This window comes from Artemia sp. Qi Xiang Cuo, chromosome 7 (assembly GCF_049724085.1).
Source record: "Artemia sp. Qi Xiang Cuo chromosome 7, ASM4972408v1, whole genome shotgun sequence".
Lineage (NCBI taxonomy): Eukaryota > Metazoa > Arthropoda > Branchiopoda > Anostraca > Artemiidae > Artemia > Artemia sp. Qi Xiang Cuo.
In genome coordinates, this window is record NC_142800.1 from 64561079 (window position 1) to 64584218 (window position 23140).

The 23140-nt window shown below is 35.7% G+C and overlaps 2 non-coding genes and 1 pseudogene across 2 annotated transcripts; all 3 read left to right on the forward strand.

Moving 5' to 3' along the window:
* Positions 1-11772: 11772 nt before the first annotated feature.
* Positions 11773-11936, forward strand: LOC148950594 (U1 spliceosomal RNA). The gene has a single exon (XR_016142062.1). It is a non-coding gene; the product is annotated as a U1 spliceosomal RNA (small nuclear RNA).
* Positions 11937-12699: 763 nt separating this feature from the next.
* Positions 12700-12816, forward strand: LOC148950595 (U5 spliceosomal RNA; annotated as a pseudogene).
* Positions 12817-16276: 3460 nt separating this feature from the next.
* LOC148950596 (U2 spliceosomal RNA) lies at positions 16277-16471 on the forward strand. The gene has a single exon (XR_016142021.1). It is a non-coding gene; the product is annotated as a U2 spliceosomal RNA (small nuclear RNA).
* Positions 16472-23140: the final 6669 nt, after the last annotated feature.

Sequence of the window (23140 nt, forward strand, 5' to 3'; positions counted from 1 at the left end):
CCAAAAGAAAACCCTAATGAACAAAATGCTTAGCATGTCATAAGATATTTCTTCACCAGTCTTACAAAATGTCGCTGTTGCTGCATTCTCGAACTGATGCAGGAATTGAGTTCCAGATTTTTGGGCCAATGTGACGGATGCTGAATCCTGCTCTCGATGTCGGGCGAATTTTGAACGAAAAGTCTGAACGATGCGTAGTAGTATAATAATGAAATTGAGAATTAGTTGAAAAAATGCCAGAGAAATTTACAGGTAAATTACTATATTGATAATCGTGACAAATACTAGAGATAGAAATTAAATGAAGTTGGTCCAAAGAGAAAATTCCTGAAGTCCCATATAGGTGTCTAATTGAAGTTCTGCAATCAACATTAAAAAGAATCCTCATTGCTTTATTCTGAAGTATTTGGAGAGATTTGAAAACAGACGGAAAGGTAGATTCCCAAACCGAAATGCAATAGAGAAAATATGGGTGGACGAAAGAATAATAAATAGATTTTATAATAGCTTTAGTAAAAAAGTGACAAAGACGATTTAGAATGCCAATATTTCTTGAAATTTTTAACGACAGTTTTTTTGCATATTTATGAAACCACAAACTTTCATCTAAAATAATCCCAAGATATTTGAACTGGTCTACCCGTCTTAATTCAAGACATTCCAGAAAAGAGAGAAGGGATCTGACAATACTGATCCAGTTCGTGAAAATAACATATACTGGCATTTGTTTTCATTAAGAGCTAGGAAATTCCTTGAATACCAATCAGATACAGTTAGTAACGTACTTTCGAGGTTTTGGAAAAGAACTGATAGGTCCCAGTGAGAAGCAAAAATTACTACATCAACAGCAAACATTATAATTTTACAAAGAGGCAAAACTTCTGGCAAATCATTTATGAAAAGAATAAATAGAATAGGCCCAAGAACAGAGCCCTGAGGCACTCCGTAATTAATTGGAAAAGTTTCGGAACGGAGATCACGAGATTTATCAACACAATCTAGTCGTCACCCAGAAAGGTAAGATGAAAAAAATTTAACAGCTTGTGTTGAAAACCCATAAGACTTTAGTTTAAAAAGAAGCAACGAATGATTTACGGTGTCAAACGCCTTTGCGACATCAAGAAAAATCGCCAACGCGTGTTGACCATCATCTAGTGAATCATTAATATTTAGTAAAAGCTCATGAATTGCCAGTTCAGTTGACTTTCCTTTTAAACCATATTGAGACGCGTGTAAAATCTTACTATCAAATAAATATTTTTGTAATTTACTATTTGCAAGTTTTTCCAAAATTTTGCTAAAAACCGAAAGTAGAGAAATGCCTCTATAATCTGAAGGGTCAGTTGAACTCCCAGCTTTAGGTAATGCTATAACATTTGCTTTTTCTAAAAGCTCAGGAAAACCCCATGCATAAGTGATAGATTAAAAATATGTGCCAACAAAGGTGAAATGCTTGACGCTATTTGCTTTACGGTTTGAGCCGAAAATCCAAATTCGTCCTTAGAAAAACTCCGTTTAAGCTTCAGAATAAATTTTTCAGTCTCATGAGGCTTAATCTCAGAAAAAGAAAAAGAAATTTCCGCATGTTGCTCATTAACTGGAAGAGAGGGGGAATTCAGTTACATATTCACAGTCAATGCAAGTCTAGAACCAATATTACTGAAATAATCTCCAAAACCATTTAAAATTTCATTGGGCTCTGTAGCATTTTCTCCATTTAAAACAAGGCAATTAACACTAGTACTTTTACGACTATGAGGACGTATCTTTTCATTAATCAATTGCCATGTTTTTTTCATATTCGATTTATACTCCAAAAATTTCTCTTTATAATGTTTTCTCTTCTCATGTCTGATAATTGAATTTAGCTTATCCCTATAAACTCTGAATTCTTCAAACGACTCAGGTGTCAGTAATTTTAAATAATTCTTAAATTTTCTATTTTTATGTTTTAACGATGTCAAAATACCTTCAGTAATCCATGGGTCAAATTTCTGAGGAATCTTTCCGTGCGAAACTCGTGTTGAAGAAGCCCATACCTTCAGTCGAATAATTTGATCAATAAAATCTAAAAGCGCCGCATTTGTATCACCTGAGCGGTAAACCGAACTTCAATAGTGATCATCAATTAACTGACGTAGGAATTTACAGTTAATCTATGTATATTACTTTTTTTAATTATACAGTGTTGAATCTTGATGTTGTTTATTGCTATTATTTAAATTTAAAAGAACACTCACCGGAAAATGATTTGACATATCAGACAAAATTACTGACGAATTTTCAGCATCAAATAAAACAGGAGAGAAAAATATATTATCTAATAATGTAGCTCTGTTAGCTGTAACTCTTGTCGGCAGAGAAATACTTGGAAGAAAATTAGAACATAACATCATAGTTAAAAACTCCTTATTATTTCCAACATCGAGATTCAAAAGATCAAAATTAAAATCACCCGAAATAATAACCAGTTTTTTCAACGCTTCCAGATTTTTCAACAGCGGTTCAAAAACTTCAAAAAATATTTTTGGGTTACCCGACGGAGATCGATAAAAAGACCCGAAAATAAATGGATTACAGCCCAAAGGTACAACTTCAACAAAAATAGTCTCACATAACCCTTCATCAAATACAGACAAATCACTGAGAATACTAAATAGTCCAGGACTTTTAGCTCAAAAAAGTATCGAACCCGGAAAAAATTGCAATATAAACGAAAATGGTACCAAAATAATCAGAAAAAAATTCTGTACAACATACTAAAAGTCCTCATAAATCCGAGTGGGGCGAGTAGCCGAAAAACAGGGGAAAAGGGGGAAATGCGGGGGGAAATGGGAAAAATGCCAAACATGCCCAGAAAATAGTTTAAAGTGAATTTTCTGAGGTTTTGACATACGCTGATTACGAAATTGACATCTAAAATTCAGTATAGAAAAAGATTACTACGGAAAACGGGGGAGCAGGGGAAAGAGGGGAGAAATGAGAAGAAGACCGGGTTGGGGTAGAAAGCGGTTTGAAAGATATATTGTGGGGTATTCATATCTGGTTATTACTAAATTGAGAATTAAAATGATATAAAAAATTTGATTAAAATAAAACGGGGAAATGGGGGGGGGAGGGAGGGGAAAAAGGGAAATATACAGGGTAGGGGTAGAAAGCATGTGGAAATGTTTACAAATGTTAATACAGGAGATCTATAGAGGTTCGGCTACGCCATAGGTTCGGAAAAGGCAAAAAAAACTCGAGAAAGAAATGTGGAAAGATACTGAAATTACTTTATTCCGTATTCCTGACCGTTATTAACAAGCGCGTGGGTTCGTCAACATAATCCTGTTCTAATTCGACATTCAGTAAGAGAAGCAAGGTAGACTAGTCACCGCGGAGTTCCAGTGCCGACGACAAAACCTATTCTGACGGAATGACATCTAGCGGATCCAATAGTTCCCAGTCTGCGTGGATGCTTACACATGTGACATGGTAGCAGGATAAATCAAGGTACGACGAGATTTTTTTGTTAAGTCAAGCATAATTTTGCGCTAGTACTCACTTCAGTGAATGATCTAATGCAGAAACTGACGGGCCTAGAGTACAGTTCTAGTGAACAGCACATTACTGCAGCCGCAGCACGAATAAAGAGAGATACTAAGGATTTACTGACATTTCTTGAATTCCTTCTAGAGAACTGTCCTTTCACTATTTCCACAGTGCTTAGAAGTATAGGCTCCGAGCATATTGCCCAAAAAGGCATCAATGCAGAGGATTCTAAAGCTGTAGGTTAGCTGATCTTCCAGTGCATTGATGGTCAATCTCTCGAAAGTTTTTCATTCAGGAAGAAAGTCAAAGTCGTTACACTGGCATCCGATGGGAACATAAGGATAGATGGCGAGATTTTGCTTATCGACCCTGCACTGCTTTTTCAACGTCTTTCGACTGCTGCCCATACATCTGAAAATGACATGGCAGAAACTCTACGTTACGAACTGTGCAGTTATCCGCCCGCTTTGTTTGAGAATTCTGGCATAATGCGTTAGCCAGACAAACCTGCACTAGCGAAAGCAATATGGAAAGAAGCAAAAACGGACTCGATTCACCACCTGCCAGCGTCAGATCGTGTCACTGTAGTTGATGGAGGTTGGCTGCTTCAGCAAGTACCTTGGAAGATTGGTGATACTTATGATTCAATCTGTGACAGCTATGTTAGTTTCGTTACTCGACGCTGTACCTCCCCTACTGTTGTCTTCGATGGATACAGCACTGGTCCAACCACGAAAGATGCTACCCACAACCGACGGTGTAAGGGAAGCCAGCATCAAGTGATCGATTTCAGTTTAGGGATGAAGCTCCAGAAAAAGAAGGAAGAGTTTTTGAGCAACTCTCAGAACAAACAGCGAATTATAAGCTACATCGGTGAAAAACTCAGAGCCAAAGGATTTGAAGCCGTCCATGCGAAGGACGATGCTGACTATCTAATCGTGAAGACTGCCGTAACGAAAGCAGAAAACTCTGAAACAATAGTTCTTGGCAACGACACTGACCTTCTGATTCTACTCTTGTATCACCTCCCGCCTAATGCAAAAACACTTTACTTCGAATCGTCAACGAACGCAAAAGAAGCGCTAACACGGTTCTGGTGCCTCAACGAAGTTAAAAAAAAATGGCTACCACTTTTGAAAAAGAGCGAAGTGTTCAGAAAAAATGCGAAGTGTTTCTGGATGAATCATCGTCTTAAGATGAAATTGTGAAAGCGGGGGAATATCTTCTCCTCAGCTTGTATAAAGCACGACCAAACGAACATCTCACTAAGTTGTGACATCGAATTTTCTTGGAAAAAGTTTCTTCGTCAAATACTACGGCGTTTGTTAAGCCTGAAAGGCTTCCGCCAGCCGAAGCTGCAGCTTCATTCCACTCCCAGCGAGTGCGCCTCCGGGTATCCCGTTGGAAAGGGGAACCAGCTGACCTCGACCCGGCTGACTGAGGTTGGGTCCTCAGAGACCATAAATACTCACCTGTGATGACCGATTTGTTGCCCGCACCTCAGACTCTTTTGAGTGTCGTGAGGTGCAACTGTAAGACAGGCTGCCAGAACTCGCGATGCAGCTGCAAGAAAAATGGATTAGCGTGTACGTTCGCGTGCGGAGAATGTCAGGGTATCAACTGTTTGAACAGGGACAACAAGATTGTCGAAGACGAGGAGCTCGACTAGTGACATCAATGCTGTGTTTTTCAAGTCCACTCTACTGCCTTAAAAAGTGCAGATTTTACCTATAGTTACTGAAGTTCTTTTTTTAGTTTTTTATTCAACGATATTGCCTTCGAAAGTACAAATCTTACCTATAATAACTGAAGTTTTATACTGTGATCACTGCCAAGCGGTTGTTTTCTTTATGTTTAGTAATTCAAATGGTTGTAAGGAATGTCTGTGATTCAAGAAAGTAAAAGTTTGATACTTAAGCGAGTTATTTTGTCCATAGGCCTACTTATTAGCCATTAGCACCTGGCTCAGGAGTCAGGCTTCCCTTCCCCTTTTCCGTTATTTCCCCCAGTTTTGTTCGGTTTTCATGGTTCTCGTTTTCTTTCCTTCATTTTAGGTGTCAGTTTCGTGATCAGCAGATAGGAAAACCCCAGAAAAAACATTTCAAACTGATTTCTATCCCTGAGTTCAATTGTCCCTTTTCTTCCCCTCTTTCCCCCTTTTCCCCCGTTATGGTGGGGCTCATGTTCTTTATTTCATTTTAGATGTCAGTTTCGGGATCAGCAGATAGAAAGACCCCAGAAAACATATTTCAAAGTGCTTTCTACCCCTACCCTTTATTTTTAAATTTTTTCCCCTCTTCCCCCCGTTTTCCGTAGTACTTTTATTCTAAACTGAATTTTAGATGTCAGTTTCGTAATCAGCGTATGAGAAAGCCCCAGAAAACTCACTTTCAACTATTTTTTGGGCATGTTCGGCATTTTTCCCAGTTTCCCCCGCATTGCCCCATTTTCCCCTGTTTTTCGGGTACTGGCCCCACTCGGATTTATGGGGACTTTTAGTATTTTGTACAGAATTTTTCTTCTGATCATTTTGGTACCATTTTCGTTTATATTGCAATTTTGTCCGGGTCAAACCCTAAAAGTCCTGGACTAAAAAGACCAGTCATCACGAATATACAGCATCTGACCTCCTCTCGCATTCTGACACCTTGTACATGAAATACACTTCATCCCAGGCAGATTGAAAATGGCAAGAGGTGTATTAGCAGACAAAAAGAGTTTCACAAAATCTAACAATGTCTTTCGAACTAGATGCAAGCAAAAGCTTCAGTTCATTGAATGTACTTTGTAGCCCCTGGGCATTCACATGTAACGATCGGATCGGAAAATCACAATTTTTGTTTTATCCCATAGAAACTCGCCTGAAGAATAAACACAATCAGGTAGATTATTTACATAAGGCATATCTTTATCACTTCCGGTAGCTGAATTTAGAATAACATCTAATTTCAAACGAGAATCAAGAAAACGCTGAAAACGATCCAATAAACAAAAAAAGAAAAGAAAAATTCACAGCTTCTTAGTTTAGACGACAGGTTCATATGAAACATTGCGAATCTGAACTACGTCGGAAATCGTTTTACACGGAATGATTTGCGAACCGCACTTGACATAAACAACACCTCGTAAAGTCCATACATTTTTCAATTCAAACTTATTGCGCGCAAGCTTGTAGATTTCTTGCCTTTCCCTGGTTAGAGCCTCATTTACATAGATTCGGGTACCTTTCAAATTCTTGCGATTGCGCAGGATCTCAACTGCAGACGCCTCAGTAAAAAATGTAAGTTCAATCGGAGTTTTTATTTCCAAGGCACCTCCCAAACGCCTTGCACCCTTGACAACGGATTTATAAAGATTGAGTCCCATTTCACTGTTAAGTCGAGCTAATACTTTCTCACCAAAGTGAGGCAAATCACGCGTGAGAGAGTCTATCTCAGATACAATGACCTTAGTCACAAGAGAAGACTGGTTTATATCATCCAGCTTAGTTTCAAGCTTTTGGAGCTTTGCGCAATTTTGAACAATTCTTGCCCGCAAATCGCCAAGTGATTTCTCAAGCAGTTCAAATTTACCCTTGAATTGCAGATCGATCGCCTCATAGACAGCTTGCGTAACAGTATCAAGAAAATCTGACTTAATCTGTGTCACGGGAGAACTCCCTAATCTACTGCACTGCTCTTCCACTCTCCTACGAATTTCATCCTGTATGCCGTCACGAAGGTTAACAATTTCTGACTGCATCAAGTTAACCGACTCAGATAAATCCCCGGCTAAACCTTCCGAGTCCTCTGTACACAGCCTTATCGCTCTCTGAACATTTTTTCTGCCATCTCTCAGCGCTTCTTCATATTTCTCCGCGTAAGCCCATATATTCTCGGACGTTACTATTTTAATTTCGTCAGTTCCGTAACAGCAAACTTCATAATTACTTCCATCACCTTTGACAGGTATCACCCGCGTAATTTTGCAAGGCCACAGCTTGTAATATTTAAATTGAGCAAACGCCCGGTTTCCCACTTGCATAGCTTCGGCAAATGACAAAATGAAAAAAAGCAAAATCTCTCTCTCAATACGTCCGCCCACCTTCTGTGTATAAATGCCTAGCAGCGACTGATGACAGTGGGCGGGATCAAAAAAAGGTAGAGCTGAAAACAGCCAATGGAAAATTTACCAAGTTTCCAATTTAAATATCCAAAAAAGTATGATATAATTCTCTTGTGTTAACTAGTGTTAAGCTAATTTTAAGCGGGTAAGGAATGCTCCAAGGCACTCTTGACTCGGTGCAATAACGAACCAAGTCCTTGGCGCTCTTGAGTCCCCATTATCTTAGGACCTTCATTCCTCCTTTGTCTAGCAACAGTGTTTCCATTCCAGTTTCGGATGTTTTTCTAAAATTAAATGGGATAAATGAAATAAATTATTATTAATATATAATAGTTTAGAAACAAATTTGGGATTTATTTTTGCACTTTAGGGAGGGTGGGGGGTAAAGCACAGCATACATTAAATACGTAACCTAACCTAGGTACCTTTCTCCCTCCTAAACCCCCCCCCAAAAAAAATCCTTTAAATATTGAGAAATCACGCTTTGGCATCAATTTATCTAGCAAATCACCCGTTGTCTGCTCATGAAAAAGTAGTTTGACGGGTTTTGTGGATGGTTTATTTGATTTTGTATATAGCAATGCCCGCATAATGCACCAGTACCCTTTAATTTATTTAGGCTAAAAAGTAAAGGGCAAAGCATGGCTCAAGAAATCTGAACAAAACTAGCACAAGTCCATACAGAATATTACTCCATAAGACATTGATCTTCTGCACTTGAAAAATCAAAAGATACTACCATCTTGGAATGCAGCTTCCCTCGTACTACTTTGTTTCTACTAAGTCTTTCAAGCTCTCGAGTCCATCTTATAGGACTTTTGTTTCATTTTCTATTGCTTTTCTACGGTTCAAAGCTTAGGGTTCTTTAGTAAGTTTGTACTCCAAATTCTACTATAAAACTGGAATTATACTTGACGGCCATCTGTTTGTCAATACAGTGTTCTGGCTACATTGTTTGTAACAAGATAGAATTAGAAAATTAATCTAGTAAATGACAAACAGAAAGGATAAATACTAATAAAAATAAAGTAAGTAATCATATACCTGATGAAGTCTTACTGTATTGTTTCTGTGTATTTTGCTCGGGTGATTAAAAATTCAGCTTTTGTGTCCATCTTTGGAGCAAATTTAATAATATCATAATATAAGTTGTATTATTACCAAGTAGCATGAGTGAATACCAGTAGCTTCAATGGGGGGGGGGGGGGGGGGTATTTTTCGGCAATATTTAGTTATTATTCCCCCTTCCAGATACAAGAAAGTCTTTTTGTGGATTATTGTTTAAAAGGGGCTTGTTTTTTTTTGTATTTTGTTAAAGAAATTGGACAAACAACAAACTTTCCCTCCCTGGATTATAAAGAATACTCTTCCCATCCCTAGGGCCGTGTCCAGAATTTATCTGTGGAGGAATGGTGTATAAAATAGTTAAAAAAAACTCATCAAAAATGTGTTTAAATGCATTGCGTTTCGTTTTAACGTATGAGACAAAAAAATTGGGGAGGGGGGACTAGATATTACCTAGCCTCTATAATTTTCGTGAATTGACACCATTGATCGTCACCAGTGGTGTCGTTGGGGAAGAGGGGACATTTTTTTGTAATATTTGCTCGGTTCATTTTGAATCCTGTTTTTGTGTTTATGATTGCTATCATACCTAATAACTTCACACCAATACTTAAATCAGTGTAAAGGAGAATAATTAAGCGTAATTTTAACTTATATTAGAAATAGAACTAAATCAAAATTCACAAGATAAATCAATGTGTTGACCAAGGTTGTCGACGTGGTATTTATGGACCAAATAGGGAAGTTAAGTTGAAACTTTCAGGGTGTGTGGAGTGTAATAATTGCGTACTATTTGTCTATAGTCAAGGTTGTAACATGATAGGGGCTGGAATCTCTTCAACTTATTTATATTTGAATATTTCTCCCCCAGCCCATCAATCGATAGATGGATAGTACAACTTGTGATAAAATATTGTTTAAGAGGTCAGTATTTGTTCAAGAATCGAATTTAAAGGTTGGTTAATACTAATGAAATAAAATAAAATAGATTTATACTATGATATAAAGAAAACCCGTATGGGTTCTAGATTTTCACCCTATGAAGTGGGGGGTAAGGGGGATTTGTTTGGGGGTTTGTAAAGCATAGCATATATTAAATACGTCACCTAACCTAGGTACCTTCCCCCCCCCTAAACCCCAAAAAACCACCGTCTAAAATCGTATGCGCAATGAAAACCACGCTATCATTGCCCAGTCTATAGCGGTAAACATGTCGAAAACGGGTTTTATAATGTACTTCTATAGATGAGTTAACCAGGGAGTACTTCATACTTAAGGATTAACAAAAGTCTTTTCAAAAATTGGCAGACGTATTAAAAGAAAGCAAAAAATTTAATTCTTATAGAATGACAAGGACCATATATAAAATATTATTTTCTCACCCAATGAAAATGAATATGCAAAATGAAAAATGTCAGAAATTGTTATTTTATAAATGACAGAAATTTTTATTAAATAATTAACGTTTTTTGGCGCGTGATGTAACTAAGTAGGACTACTGTAATAGCATTTCTTGAAAAAGGCACCACGATATTTAGGTACTGTACCGTGTTCTATCTTTCCCTAGTTACGTTTCCCCTATATTTGGGACAATCCTTTTTTTTTGGATTGTCCCAAATCATTGCTTGTATTCAACAAATTTCGTAGGATAGTGTTAAACCGTGACGAACAGTAAGCAAAACTAATCACCTAAATGTTGCAACTCCTTTGGTACATAAAACATTGAAATCAAAAGGTTAATGTAGCTTACTAATTACCATATAATGCAAAATTTAATTCAACGCCTCCTAGCGCAGTTGCTTATGAGCATAGGTGAAATCAATGCCGGAGAAATCGTATCGGGGCTTGATTAATTTTTTTTTTTTTTTTTTTTTTTTTTTTTTTTTTTTTTTTTTAAACACAGATAAAATCCTTGAAAATAAAATTTGATGCTGATGTCACAAATCGATGCAATCTTATGTTTTTTGAAAATGTTTTTTCTACGTCAATATGTTCGTGGTTTTGCCAACATATAACGTTTAACAAATTTTTAATATAAAAATTTAAAATTAAAATTAGAAGTTAATATTGAACATCAGGGTATTTTTTTTTTTTGGGGGGGGGGTGGGATTTTAAACTAAACAAGAGACACTTCATGCTTTCTGTTTTGTACAAAGGGCGATACCTCAAGAACGGCTAAGGGTACTACGTTGAAATTGTCACGACATGTTCAATGGGAAATTGAACTAAATCAAAATAACCTATTTTCAAATTGTTTAATCTTCTTTTGTGGGGGGGGGGGGGTTGGTCTATCAGGATCTGTACACGTTTAACCGGATCGATAAAATATCGTTTCTTTGTATTTTATTGATAAAAGGGCTTGTTTTCTGTAATTTAGAGTTTTCTGCTATTTGTAAATTTTTGATATACTGAGTCATTAAAACAAAGAATATGTTTTTCGTTTCACGTTTTTCGAAAATTTTCCAAAATTCCTGGTAAATAGTCATTTTATTCCTGATTAGTTTCAAATCCTGTTAAAAACAAACTCATATGAATTGAAATCCCCAACCTGGATTGAACTCATATGAAATCCCCAACCTGGATTGAAGTCGCCATGCATCTTTTTCGAAAATAGTATGCAATTATTAGATGCTGAAATTTAAATTGAACCAAGATTCGAACAGAATTGCTGAAGTGATTGTTTTTGGCCTCAGAGAGCTTGGTTCTTTAGTAAACTGTTAGAAGTAGCAGTAAGGACTAAATCCCCCTTGGGTTGTTAGCGAGAAGAAGGGCCACTTGGTTCGCAGAAATAAAAGTTTTGAGTTTTTAGTCATATTGATAACAGAGTGAGAAACCCCTGATTTTCTTTTCTCAAATAGGTAAACTTGCATTCAAAGGATTAAGATGTTTGCATATGAAAATGAAATGGGTCATTCCTCTTTAAAAAAATGATTTAGATACGTTAATGAAAAATGCTAAAAACCCTTGATAACCTTCATTTGTCTAATATATTAAATCCTTTGTGTGATATTACGAGGTACATGAGGGATGTCAAGAAATATTAATAAAATGTTATACATCTATTGAAATATAATAAAATAGCTGGAAAGCTGTTTAAATCATGGAGGAGGCACTCCCAGGGTGAGGCTTTTCCATTGCACTTCGGATTGGCTGACCCTTGTGATTACCCCAAATGGGGGTAACTCAACAGCGTAATTTTTGGTAGTGGGGGACTGCGTTCGCGCGGACCCCTGTCCACACTCTGCAAAGTTCTGTCCTTTGGGCCTCTTTTGCATGTGACGTATATATCAGTTGTAAGGAAAAGCACACAATTTGATATTGTTAAGGCTTCAATGGGACATTCAAAATTGATCAGTGGGCCCCTTTGAAAAAATGAATTTTTTGATATACATACATGTTTGAAATATCACGGAAGAATTTTGCAAAAAATCCCAAGCATCTGGGTGAGTTGGGCGTATGATCTATAGATTCTGAATGCATTTTGATTTCGAAAATACTCTGTAATTATTAAATACTGATTTTTAAATTGAACTAGGAATCGAATCAAATTGCTGAAATTTAGATTAAGTCACAAAGGCTAGTCTTAAAAAAGTGAAATGCCCTGGGGCTCCCCACATTTCATAAAGTCAATTCCGTTGGAAAAATATCAAACAAAAAATGCTTTCCCTCCTCTCAAACTTCGGGTACTATTAAAATCGGGGGGGGGGGGACTGTGGTGATAGCCATCAAGCGACCACAAAGTTACATTAAAATTATTTTTGAGCCTGATTACTGAATATTCATTTTATTATATTGGGATGTAGTTTTTTAAACATGTCATTAAATTTGCACATGAGGTGATGCTCATTTAATATTTTTTCTCATAATATGATTTTTAGGCTCATATTTAATTGATTTAATTTTGTAGTACTTATTACTTTCGAACCTTGTTAAAAAAACGATAATGATTTACTAGGCTTTATTTTTGTATACTCAGGTCATATCTATCTATTTTCATAGCTCTGGCCTCTCCTAATATCGAGTTAATCTTTCGCCTTTTACTAAATACTACAGTAGGGAGGTGCACTCGATGAGTATTAACAAATTTTTGAATGCCGAAAGGCAGACTAGCCTATACTCTTGCTGCATGTTCTAATATTCCAAGATCACTTATATGACAAGCCTGATTACTTACCCTTAGCGTTTGACGAGACGTAAATGACATGAGAGGTCAGTAGGACTACTACTTGAGGAAACGGTCTTGATTAGTGGTCAGACAAGTAACCCTGGAAAATGCAGGATAATTGAAGTCATACATGAACAAAAATTCAATCTTTTCAAAAATGAAAAACAAACTGTGAAATTATGCGCAGATAGCAAAAAGGGACAGTAATTGTGAAATTGGGCACACCTTCCAGGTGTTTTTAAAAAAGCTATGTTCATAGTGAAGTAGACATGATTAGTGTTGTTAGTCGCCTAGATGCATGCAGCTTTTTTGTGTTAAGTATCTGTTGTCATCTTTTACAGATTAAACCCGGGGAAGCTAATTTTAAGCGGGTAAGGAATGCTCCAAGGCACTCTTGGCTCGGTGCAATAGCGAACCAAGTCCTAGGCGCTCTTGAGTCCCCATTATCTTAGGACCTTCATTCCTCCTTTGTCTAGTAACAGTATTCCCATTCCAGTTTAGGAGGTTTTTCTAAAATTAAATGTTATAATTTAAATTAAATAAATTTGTATTAATTTATAATATTTTATAAAAAAATTTGGGATTTATATTTGCAATTTTGGGTGGGTGGGGGGTAAAGCATAGTATAAATTAAATACGTAACCTAACCTAGGTACCTTTCACCCACCTAAACCCCCCCCCCCAAAACAATCGTTTAAATATTGAGAAATCACACATTGGCATCAATTTATCTAGCAAATCACCCGTTGTCTGCTCATGAAATAGCAGTTTGACGGGTTTTGTGGATTGTTTATTTGATTTTGTATATAGCAATGACCGCATAATCCACCAGTACCCTGTAATTTATGTACTCTAAAAATTTAAGAGCAAACCATGGCTCAAGAAATCTGAACAAAAATAGCACAAATCCATAGAAGCTATTAATCCATAAGAAATTGATCTTTTGCAATTGAAAAATCAAAAGATACTACCATCTTGGAATGCGACTTTCCTCGTACTACTTTGTTTCTACTAAGTCTTTCAAGCTCTCGAGTCCATCTTATAGGACTTTTGTTTCATTTTCTATTGCTTTTCTACGGTTCAAAGCTTAGGGTTCTTTAGTAAGTTTGTACTCCAAATTCTACTATAAAACTGGAATCATACTTGAAGGTCATCTATTTGTCAATTCAGTTTTATGGCTGCATTGTTTGTAACAAGATGGAATTACAGAATGAATCTAGTTAATGACAAACAGAAAGGATAAATACTAATAAAAATAAAGTAAGTAATCATTTACCTGATGAAGTCTTACTGTATTGTTTCTGTGTATTTTGCTCGGGTGATTAAAAATTCAGGTTTTTTTGTCCATCTTTGGAGCAAATTTAATAATGTCATAATATAAGTTGTATTATTACCAAGTAGCATGAGTGAATACCTGCAGCTTCAATTGGGGGGGGGGGGGGTATTTTTAGGCAATATTTTTTTATCAATCCCCATTTCTGATTAAATAAATTATTTTTGTGGATTATTGTTGAAAAGGGGCTTGGTTTTTTTTGTATTTTGTTCAAGAAATTGGAAAAAAAAAAACTTTCCCTCCCTTGATTATAAAGAATACTCTTACCATCCCTAAGGCCTTGTCCAAAATTTATCTTTGGAGGAGGGGTGTATAAGATGGTTAAAAAAAACTCATCGAAAATTTGTTTAAATGCATTGCGTTTCGTTTTAACGTATCAGACAACAATATTGGGGGGGGGGGGACTAGATATTACCTAGCCTCTAAAATTTTCGTGAATTGACACCATTGATCGTCACCAGTGGTGTCGTTGGGAAAGAGGGGACATTTTTTTGTAATATTTGCTCGGGTCATTTTGAATCCTGTTTTTTGTGTTTATGTTTTTGAGCAAATTTAATAACATCACAACACAACTTGCATTATTGTCTAGTAGGATATTTCAGCGTAAATGGCTATTACATTGGAAATTGAACTAAATCAAAATTGACTATTTGCATCTAAGGTTGTAAAAAGTGTGTATATGTGATATTTACGGAAAAGTTAAGGAAGTTAAGTTGAAACTTTCAGGGTATGTGGAGTGTAATAGTTGCGTACTATTTGTTTATAGCCAAGGTTGTAACATGATAGTAGCTGAAATCTTTTCAACCCTATAGAAATCAAAAGATTATGCACATTTTCAACTTATTTATATTTTAATATTTCTCCCCCCTACACATCAATCGATAGCATTATAGTACAACTTTTGTTAAAAAGTTGGGTACTCTTGCATTATGCGGGCCTTTCTAAAAAGTCAAGTTTGGTTAATACTAATAAAATAAAATAAAATAGGATTAATATATAATAGTTTAGAAACAAATTTGGGATTTTTTTTGGCACTTTAGGGGGTGGGGGGTGGGGTGTGGGGGATTCTAAAGCGTAGTATATATTAGATAAATCACCTAACCTCGGTCACTCCCCCCCCTAAACCCCAAAAATACACAGTCAAAAATCATATATGCAATGAAAACCACGCGATCAATGCCTATTCTCTATAGGGCAAAATGTCGAAAAAGGGTTTTATAATTGCCTACTCTATAGTAGTTAACCCGAGAGGCCTGCATAATGCAAGAGCACCAAAAATTTGTTGCAACAATTGGCAGACATATTAATGGAAAGCCAAAATTTAAATTCTGATAGGGAGAAAAGTACAAGATCTAAAATATTCTTTTCTCACCCACTGAAAAGGAACATGCAAAATGAAAACTGAAAGAACGTTTTATTTTATAACTGACGTAATTTCATTCTCAAGCTTTGACATCTTGTGGCGCGTTTTTTAGAACCGTGTTAAGACTTGACGAGCAGTTCTTGTAACATTACCATGATTATGGCGGGAAAGGCTTACATAAGTAATTTGGTTCGTGACCAATTGCTTATGAACTAACCTTTTATATTTGGACAATCAAACCTCATTGCTTTTAGAAAACAAAATTCGTAATATGGTGCTCCTACAAGACGAACAGTGGGACTGCCCTATTCATCCCCCTGCTGGACCCCAGTGCAGACATCAGGTTGTCCCCCCCCCCTCAGCTTAAATTTAGTTTCTTCAAAATATCATGTCAAAACTAAAATAAGCCTGCATAATTCAAGAATCCAGATAAACAGGTCAGTTTTGTTCTTTTAGTAGCCTAAATCTTTCTCTGATTTTGGCTTTTTGAATGACAATTTTGTCCAAGTCTTGATTGGAAAATTTTCGGTTTATAACTAAAATTTTGAGATAAACTTTGATATTAGGGTAAGTTTTTTATGCTGTTTATTACAATGTTACGACATAGTGATATGTTCGTTGATTGCTATTAGAGTATTGCAACAAAAATTAAATTTGTGAAAAAGTTTCTTACTCATATTCTTACATAGTCTTTGACAATCCTTGTTTAATTATCGCTTCCTGGCCTTTTGGCTAAGATCAAAGTGTAGTATCTTTTTCTTATCAGCTTAATATCTGATACGGTCCCTACATGGGGCCCAGAATATTAAACTGATTTTTGGAAACCGGAGGGATGTCGGGGCCAGTGATGCCAAACGTGGTAAATCGTACCATTTTGGTATATTTCACCTGCACTGGTACAATTTACTACAATCCCACAATATATGGTACATTTTACAAAATTATGGTACAATTCAGTATTTTTGTACCTGTGTTTGTAATCTTTCATCTAAGAATATTTTATTTCACCCTAATCTGTTCATCATAGTCAACATAAGAGACATACAAGCAGTCACCGATTTTACTTTAACTTGGAAAAGGGCTCATTCGATTGGAATGGCTAATGCCCTTTTTAATAGTGGAAAGTGATTGGAGGGCAAATAATCCTCCTCCCACGCCCACCCACCCATTTGCCCAATCTGTATAAAAACTAAATTTTGCCCTAAGATTAAATCAAAATGATTTTAATTTTGCCTTTTTAATAGTCAAACGTGATTATAGGGCAACTAATCCCCCTTTCACTCCCACCCTCCCATTTGCCCATTATGTTTAAAAACTAAATGTTCCCTTAAGATTAAGTCAAAATGCACTGTGAGAATGCTAATTCTCAATAAGGCATCTCAGTGGTATCCCAAGAACAACTGAGGGTAATATGTTCAAACTTTTGGGGCTACTCCTGCTCTTAAACTTCAACCAAATCAAACTAGTATAAGTGTATCCAAGCTATCAAAGAAAGAAAACAGATTTTTTTGGCGAATGGTATCAATTTTTCCATTTCAGGTCAACTGGAGGAGGCATGAAACTAAACTAAACACCACTATTTATGTCCAAATTATTAAAAAGGTCTATGTAGTTAACAATTGCTGAAAATTTTTCTTCGGCACACAAATAGCAGGCCAAACTATAAAGTTATAAAAAAACGAAAAGATTTAAACTATTATTTTCTTTTTCCCTGAAAAGTCTCTGTCAATATAAAACGAACAGACATTAATTTAAAAAAACTTTTCCACAAAATAAGTTTTTTAAAGAAAATTAAAGAACTCCATTAAACCAAAAATGAGCAAAAATAAAATCAAATCAGCATCGATAAATAAATGAAAGCCAAAACGAACAGAAATTACAATAAATAACCGAGTCAAACTCAAAGCGAGCAGAAATTAACATGAGTAGGGCTCAAAACTCCTGTGCCTTCCCAAGGCCAGAACATAATTTACACTTTACTGAAAAAAATACAAATGAATGTGCATTGTCAGTTTAGTATACATATACAGATATTTAGTAATCAAAATGTTAATATTATTTGATTTATTAAAGTAAACAAAATATATTTTTTCAGTAAAGTGCAAATTATATTCTGGCCTTGGGAAGGCATGGAGATTTTTAGTTTGAAAACTCAAAACCCTTATGCCTTCCCTATGCTTTTGAGCGGAAACTATTCATGTTAGTTTCTGCTCGTTTTGAGTTTGAAGAAGTTTGTAAAGTTAATAAATCTTCGTATATGGCCGAAAAACAACGACTTATATTTCGACGCCTGTAGTAAAATGTATCTGTTGTAACATGTGTTACTCCAAACAATTTCTTCAACCACTGTCAGGAATAATGTACTGTATTAGAAAGTAAAGAAAAGTAAAGGCATGGAAGGAGGATCTGAATGAAAATGTCTTATGCAAAATTTTTAAAGACGGTACAATGCGTTATTGATGATCCGTGTGTTATGCAAAACGTAAAATGCGGAAAAAATTTCACATACGGTACATTTTTTTTGTCTTATGTACATTTTTCATGCGATTGGTGGTACATTTTGTTTTGAGGTGTTGGTAACACTGCTGAACACTATTGCAAGATCAGTCAGGGCAAGTTCTAGTCAGGGCTTCCACTCTCGAATATTAAAATTCGGGGACAAGTCTTCAAGATTCGGGGAAAAAAACAAAATGAAATTTTCTTGTGAACATTTAGGAGCCAAGAAGTGTTAGCTTCGTTTTCAGGCTCAAGTAGGGCTTGGATCCCCATAGTAAATCAAGCCTTTTACAGAGTAGGGTTTTAGAGCCTGAGCAGTGGATTGGAACCCATAGCTGAAAAGGCTTATTGCTGATATTGCGGCAAAAATTTCAAAATTGTTTTCAAATTAAAAAAAATGAACACATGTGAATTGTAAATACCAAGAGCAATTTTTCATTAGGTCATGATCTCAGTAATTCATTAATGATATTTAAAAACAAAACAAAATTATTGTTTGAGGTTTCTACATAGGTAAATTAAATAGATAAAAATAAACCTTTAAGTATGGGGCAACATAGAAACTTAAAACAAATAAGAACTAAATCAAACAAGCAAATTTAAACTTAAATTAAAAAGGGAATTTTGACGACGACTGACACGTTATTGGTTTTTCTTGCTGATTCTAAGGTCTTAAGTGTTTAAACCCCCCCCCAGAAATCCCCCTGAGAGAACCCGGAAAATACCCCCCCCCCCCCCCCATCACAAAATGCCCCTTGCAGAAGATACTCCCAACGAAAGGTACCCCCGTGGAAAATACCCCCCGTGGAAAGTACCTCCGCGGAAAGTACCCCCGCTAAAAATACCCTCGGAAAATACTCACCCCCCTGCGGAAAATACATTTTTTTCATTGGTTGTTTCTGCTATGCTTTCCTTTCTTTTGATTACCACATAATCACTATATAGTCACCGATTAACCCCCAACCCTGCGGCTATCCATGTTCCAAATATAATATTTATTGAAGTCTCATTTTTATATCACCCTTCTAATGCCTGGACATGATTGCTATAGGCTACAAATCATACAAAAATCACTTATTCTTTTCTTGACACTAACATTATTTGGCATTACTAACCAACAGTTCGTGATAAATAAGTCGGAAAATAATGTAAAAACTGACAAGAAAACAATTTGAGCCTAATAACCAAATTTTTACTTTCAGCTGTAATGTAAATTTTCTCATGAATAATATTTTTGGGGTCACTTTCGTTTAAATCCCCTATTCCCCGACCTTGTACATAGTCTATAGCAAAAATTTTTCTCATTAGGAGGGTGAGGGGAGCTGCATTTTTTATGGTAAGAAGTTTGTAGTTAGGGATTTGTCTTAAACAGAAAAAAATTATACCACCATTTCTTTAAATTCTTTTGTTTCTATCTCAGAATTAGCCTTCATACAGGGTTACTAATTGTTCAAGCATTAGAAGCAGGGGCGTAAATTGCTATGGGGCTGGGGGGGGTGGGGGCAGTTGCCCCCAGACCTCGTTTTGCCCCCCCCCCCCCAGATTTTTGTAGATTATACCCTTATTTATCCTTCATCCGAATAAAAAATACAAATTTTATCGAATACAAAATCTTATACGAAATGACGCGTAACCCGGAGCCTCGTGTTTTCTCTAGCATTGTCAAGTAAAGATAGTATCAGTGATGCCAAACGTGGTACAATTGTACCATTTTGGTATATTTCACCCCTACTGGTACAATTTAGTACAATCCCATAAAATATGGTACATTATACAAAATTATGGTACAATGTGGTTCAATTCAGTATTTTTGTACCTATGTCTGTATTCTTTGATCTACAAATATTTTGTTTCACCCTGATCTGTTCGGCATAGTCAAGATAAGGGACAGTCAAGATAAAAGACAAACAAGCAGTCACCTATTTTCCTTTTATCGTAAATAGACACTTCACTTCCGGTATCCAAAGGTCGACAAAAACATCTTTCTGTGTATCAACATCAAGTCTTACCGATTGAAAATGAAGCTATAATGACACTTGGATTCGTGATGGTTGGGAATCTAGTGGAATAAAAACAAAAGCCAACCACCCTATACATATATATATATATATATATATATATATATATATATATATATATATATATATATATATATATATATATATATATATATATCGTAGCACTCCTTCGTTATACCTACTTTTTTATATACTGCTAGTTTGGTTAACGCTAATGAAATAAAATAGGATGAATATATAATAGTTTAGAGACAAACTTGGGCTATATATTTGCACATTAGAGGGGGGGGGCAAAACATAGCATATATTCAATTCGTAACCTAACCTAGGTACCTCCTCCCCCAAAACCCCAAAAACAACACTTTAAATATCTTATAAGCAATTAAAACCACGCTATACATTGTATTTCTCTACAGCTGTGTCTTGAATCATCCCGTAAAAATGGGTTTTCCGTCGCGTCTACGGTTTTACATATATAAAAGGGTAGGTATAACGAAGGAGTACCTATATTATTATATATAACATAATGTATCGTGCAAAGAAACTAGTCACAAAAAAACCGCCAGACAGGTTAACTGCAAGAGACCATTATAGAGAAATGGAATGCAAAGCGTGGTTTTCATTGCGTTTAATATATTTAAACTTTTGTTTTTTGGGGTTTAGGGGGGGGAGGTCCTTAAGCTAGGGTATGTTACGTATTTAATATATACTACTCTTTACCCTCCCCCCCCCCCTAATGTGTAAATATATAGCCCAAATTTGTTTATAGACTATTATATATTCATCCTATTTTATTTCATTAGAATTAGCCAAACTTGACTTCTTTAGCAGTATATAGAAGTCACCATCTAATGCATAAGTACATATATATATATATATATATATATATATATATATATATATATATATATATATATATATATATATATATATATATATTTAATATAAGCCTTAAGTTGGGGCTATTGAGAAGAAAACGTGTTAATAAAAAGTTATCACTTCATAATACGCAAACAAATTGTAGTTACCAAACTTTAAAAGCAGTGTTAGTTATCTTTTTTTCAGAATTGCATAAAATGATTCATTTTACTTGTTTAAAAATTAAAACGAACAGAAATTATTACGTATATAAAGGGGGTTGCCCCCTCGTCAACACCTTGCTATTTACGCTCAAGTTTTTTAGTACTCTTTAAAAAGCGTCTTAGCCTATTGTTCTAATTAAACGGCCCTTGTCTTTCGGGAATCATTCTTAAAGAATTGTTACAAAATTCAAACTTTAGTGTAAAGAGCAAGGTGTTGAGGAGGGGGTAACCCCCTTTATATACGTAATAATTTCTGTATTTTTTAAGTTTTGATATTGCTCCTTACTTTCAGTTGAAAAAACTTTTTTTATTTCTGATCGTTTTTAAATAATGCCAGGAAACCCGGCCCCACCTTCACGGAGAAACCCGCTCTCCACGAGTCAGATAACTCAAAGTTTATAAAACCAGTTCCAGTTTTAAAAATAAAAAAGGATTTAAGGTGATTTGAAAAATAGTGATATGGCCTCTATTAATAAGACATGGCCTTTTATTGTACCATTTGTGAACATATATCCGACTCCACCTTACAGGGTCAGTAAAGTACCTTTCAAGGACACTTTGGAGAAAAATATTGTTTCAAAATTAAAATCTCGAGTGGGTGTTAAACCAGGCCGTAACCTTTAAAGGCATTTCTTTAGTCTCAATCTCAAAAGATTTGTTTTTCCAGTATTGTTTTTAGGCGGTAGCTTATATTAGGGGGGGGGCTACAGGAACAATCCTCCCCTCTATCGAGATCTTCGTAAAAGGGAAAGGGGGATTTTTCTGCAAACTATTAAATGGAAAATCAGGTCTCAGCAACTGCTTTTCGGCAATATGCTGTAAGAATAAAGGTTAAAATGCAATTTTAGCCCCTGACTTGTATTAAAATCGTCATTTGGGATCAATTTCAAGCGGTGCTTTAAATGGCCGAAACGAATTTTGTTGGCCTGTAGTAAAATGTTTCTGTAATAATATATGTTACTCCGAACAATTTCGTACTGTCAGGAGTAATGTACTGTATTAGAAGAGAAAGAAAAACAAAGAAATGGAGAGAGGAAATGAATGAAAATGTTTTATGCAAAATTTTCATAGATAGTACTTTACGTCACCGACGATCCGCGTGTTACGCTTCGCGTAACACGCGGAAAAAATTTTTGGATATGGTACAATTTGTTTGTCTTTGGTATATTTTTCATACAATTTGTGGTATATTTTGTTTTGAGGTGTTGGTAACACTGGATAGTATTGAATGAATTCATTATTGTTGAATAAGAGCGTGCGATGAGTCAGCGAAAAATAATCGATATTTTTAAACCTAGTCAACCGGCTAAAAAAGCTAAGTTGGTGGATAGTGTAGCAGCAACCGAGGCAGCAACAGAAGCTGGCCCAAGTGAGGTGTGTAATTTTGCCATTTATGGTTTGACTAATGTAAACTTATAGCCTTTGCTTCATGCAATAAATTCCATGCGAACTAAAGTTTAGCCTACAGAAGTAAGATCTTAATTTCGCGCTACAACTTTGGATTAATGTATAAATCGCAAACCACTCGCCTAGCTGGTGGTCATTGACAATCATCTGCTTTAACGGAGGACTAACAAAATAAATTATTTCTGCACACAAATTATCAATTAAAACGAATCTATCACTGGGCCACTATAATTGGCACTGGGAGTTAGTGCGTGGGAGCAGTTAGCCATTTGTTACAAACGGAAATGTTTCTTCGAGGCCCAGACAACTTTTATTTAGCCAAAGAGATTTTCCCTGAAAATAAAATTCACAATAACAAATTGCGTAATTTTAAGCATTATCATCGTTATACATAGGAAATGTAGCAACTATTTTATCTTAATGGTTTGAATGCAAATTTATATTTTTGAGCAAAGAAAATCAGGGTTTTTCACTCTGTTACCATCATTACTCAATACTCTAAACTTTAATTTCTGAGAACCTAGTGGCAGTGTCGGGTCCATGGGAGACGCCTCCCCCCGAGATTTTTTCTGG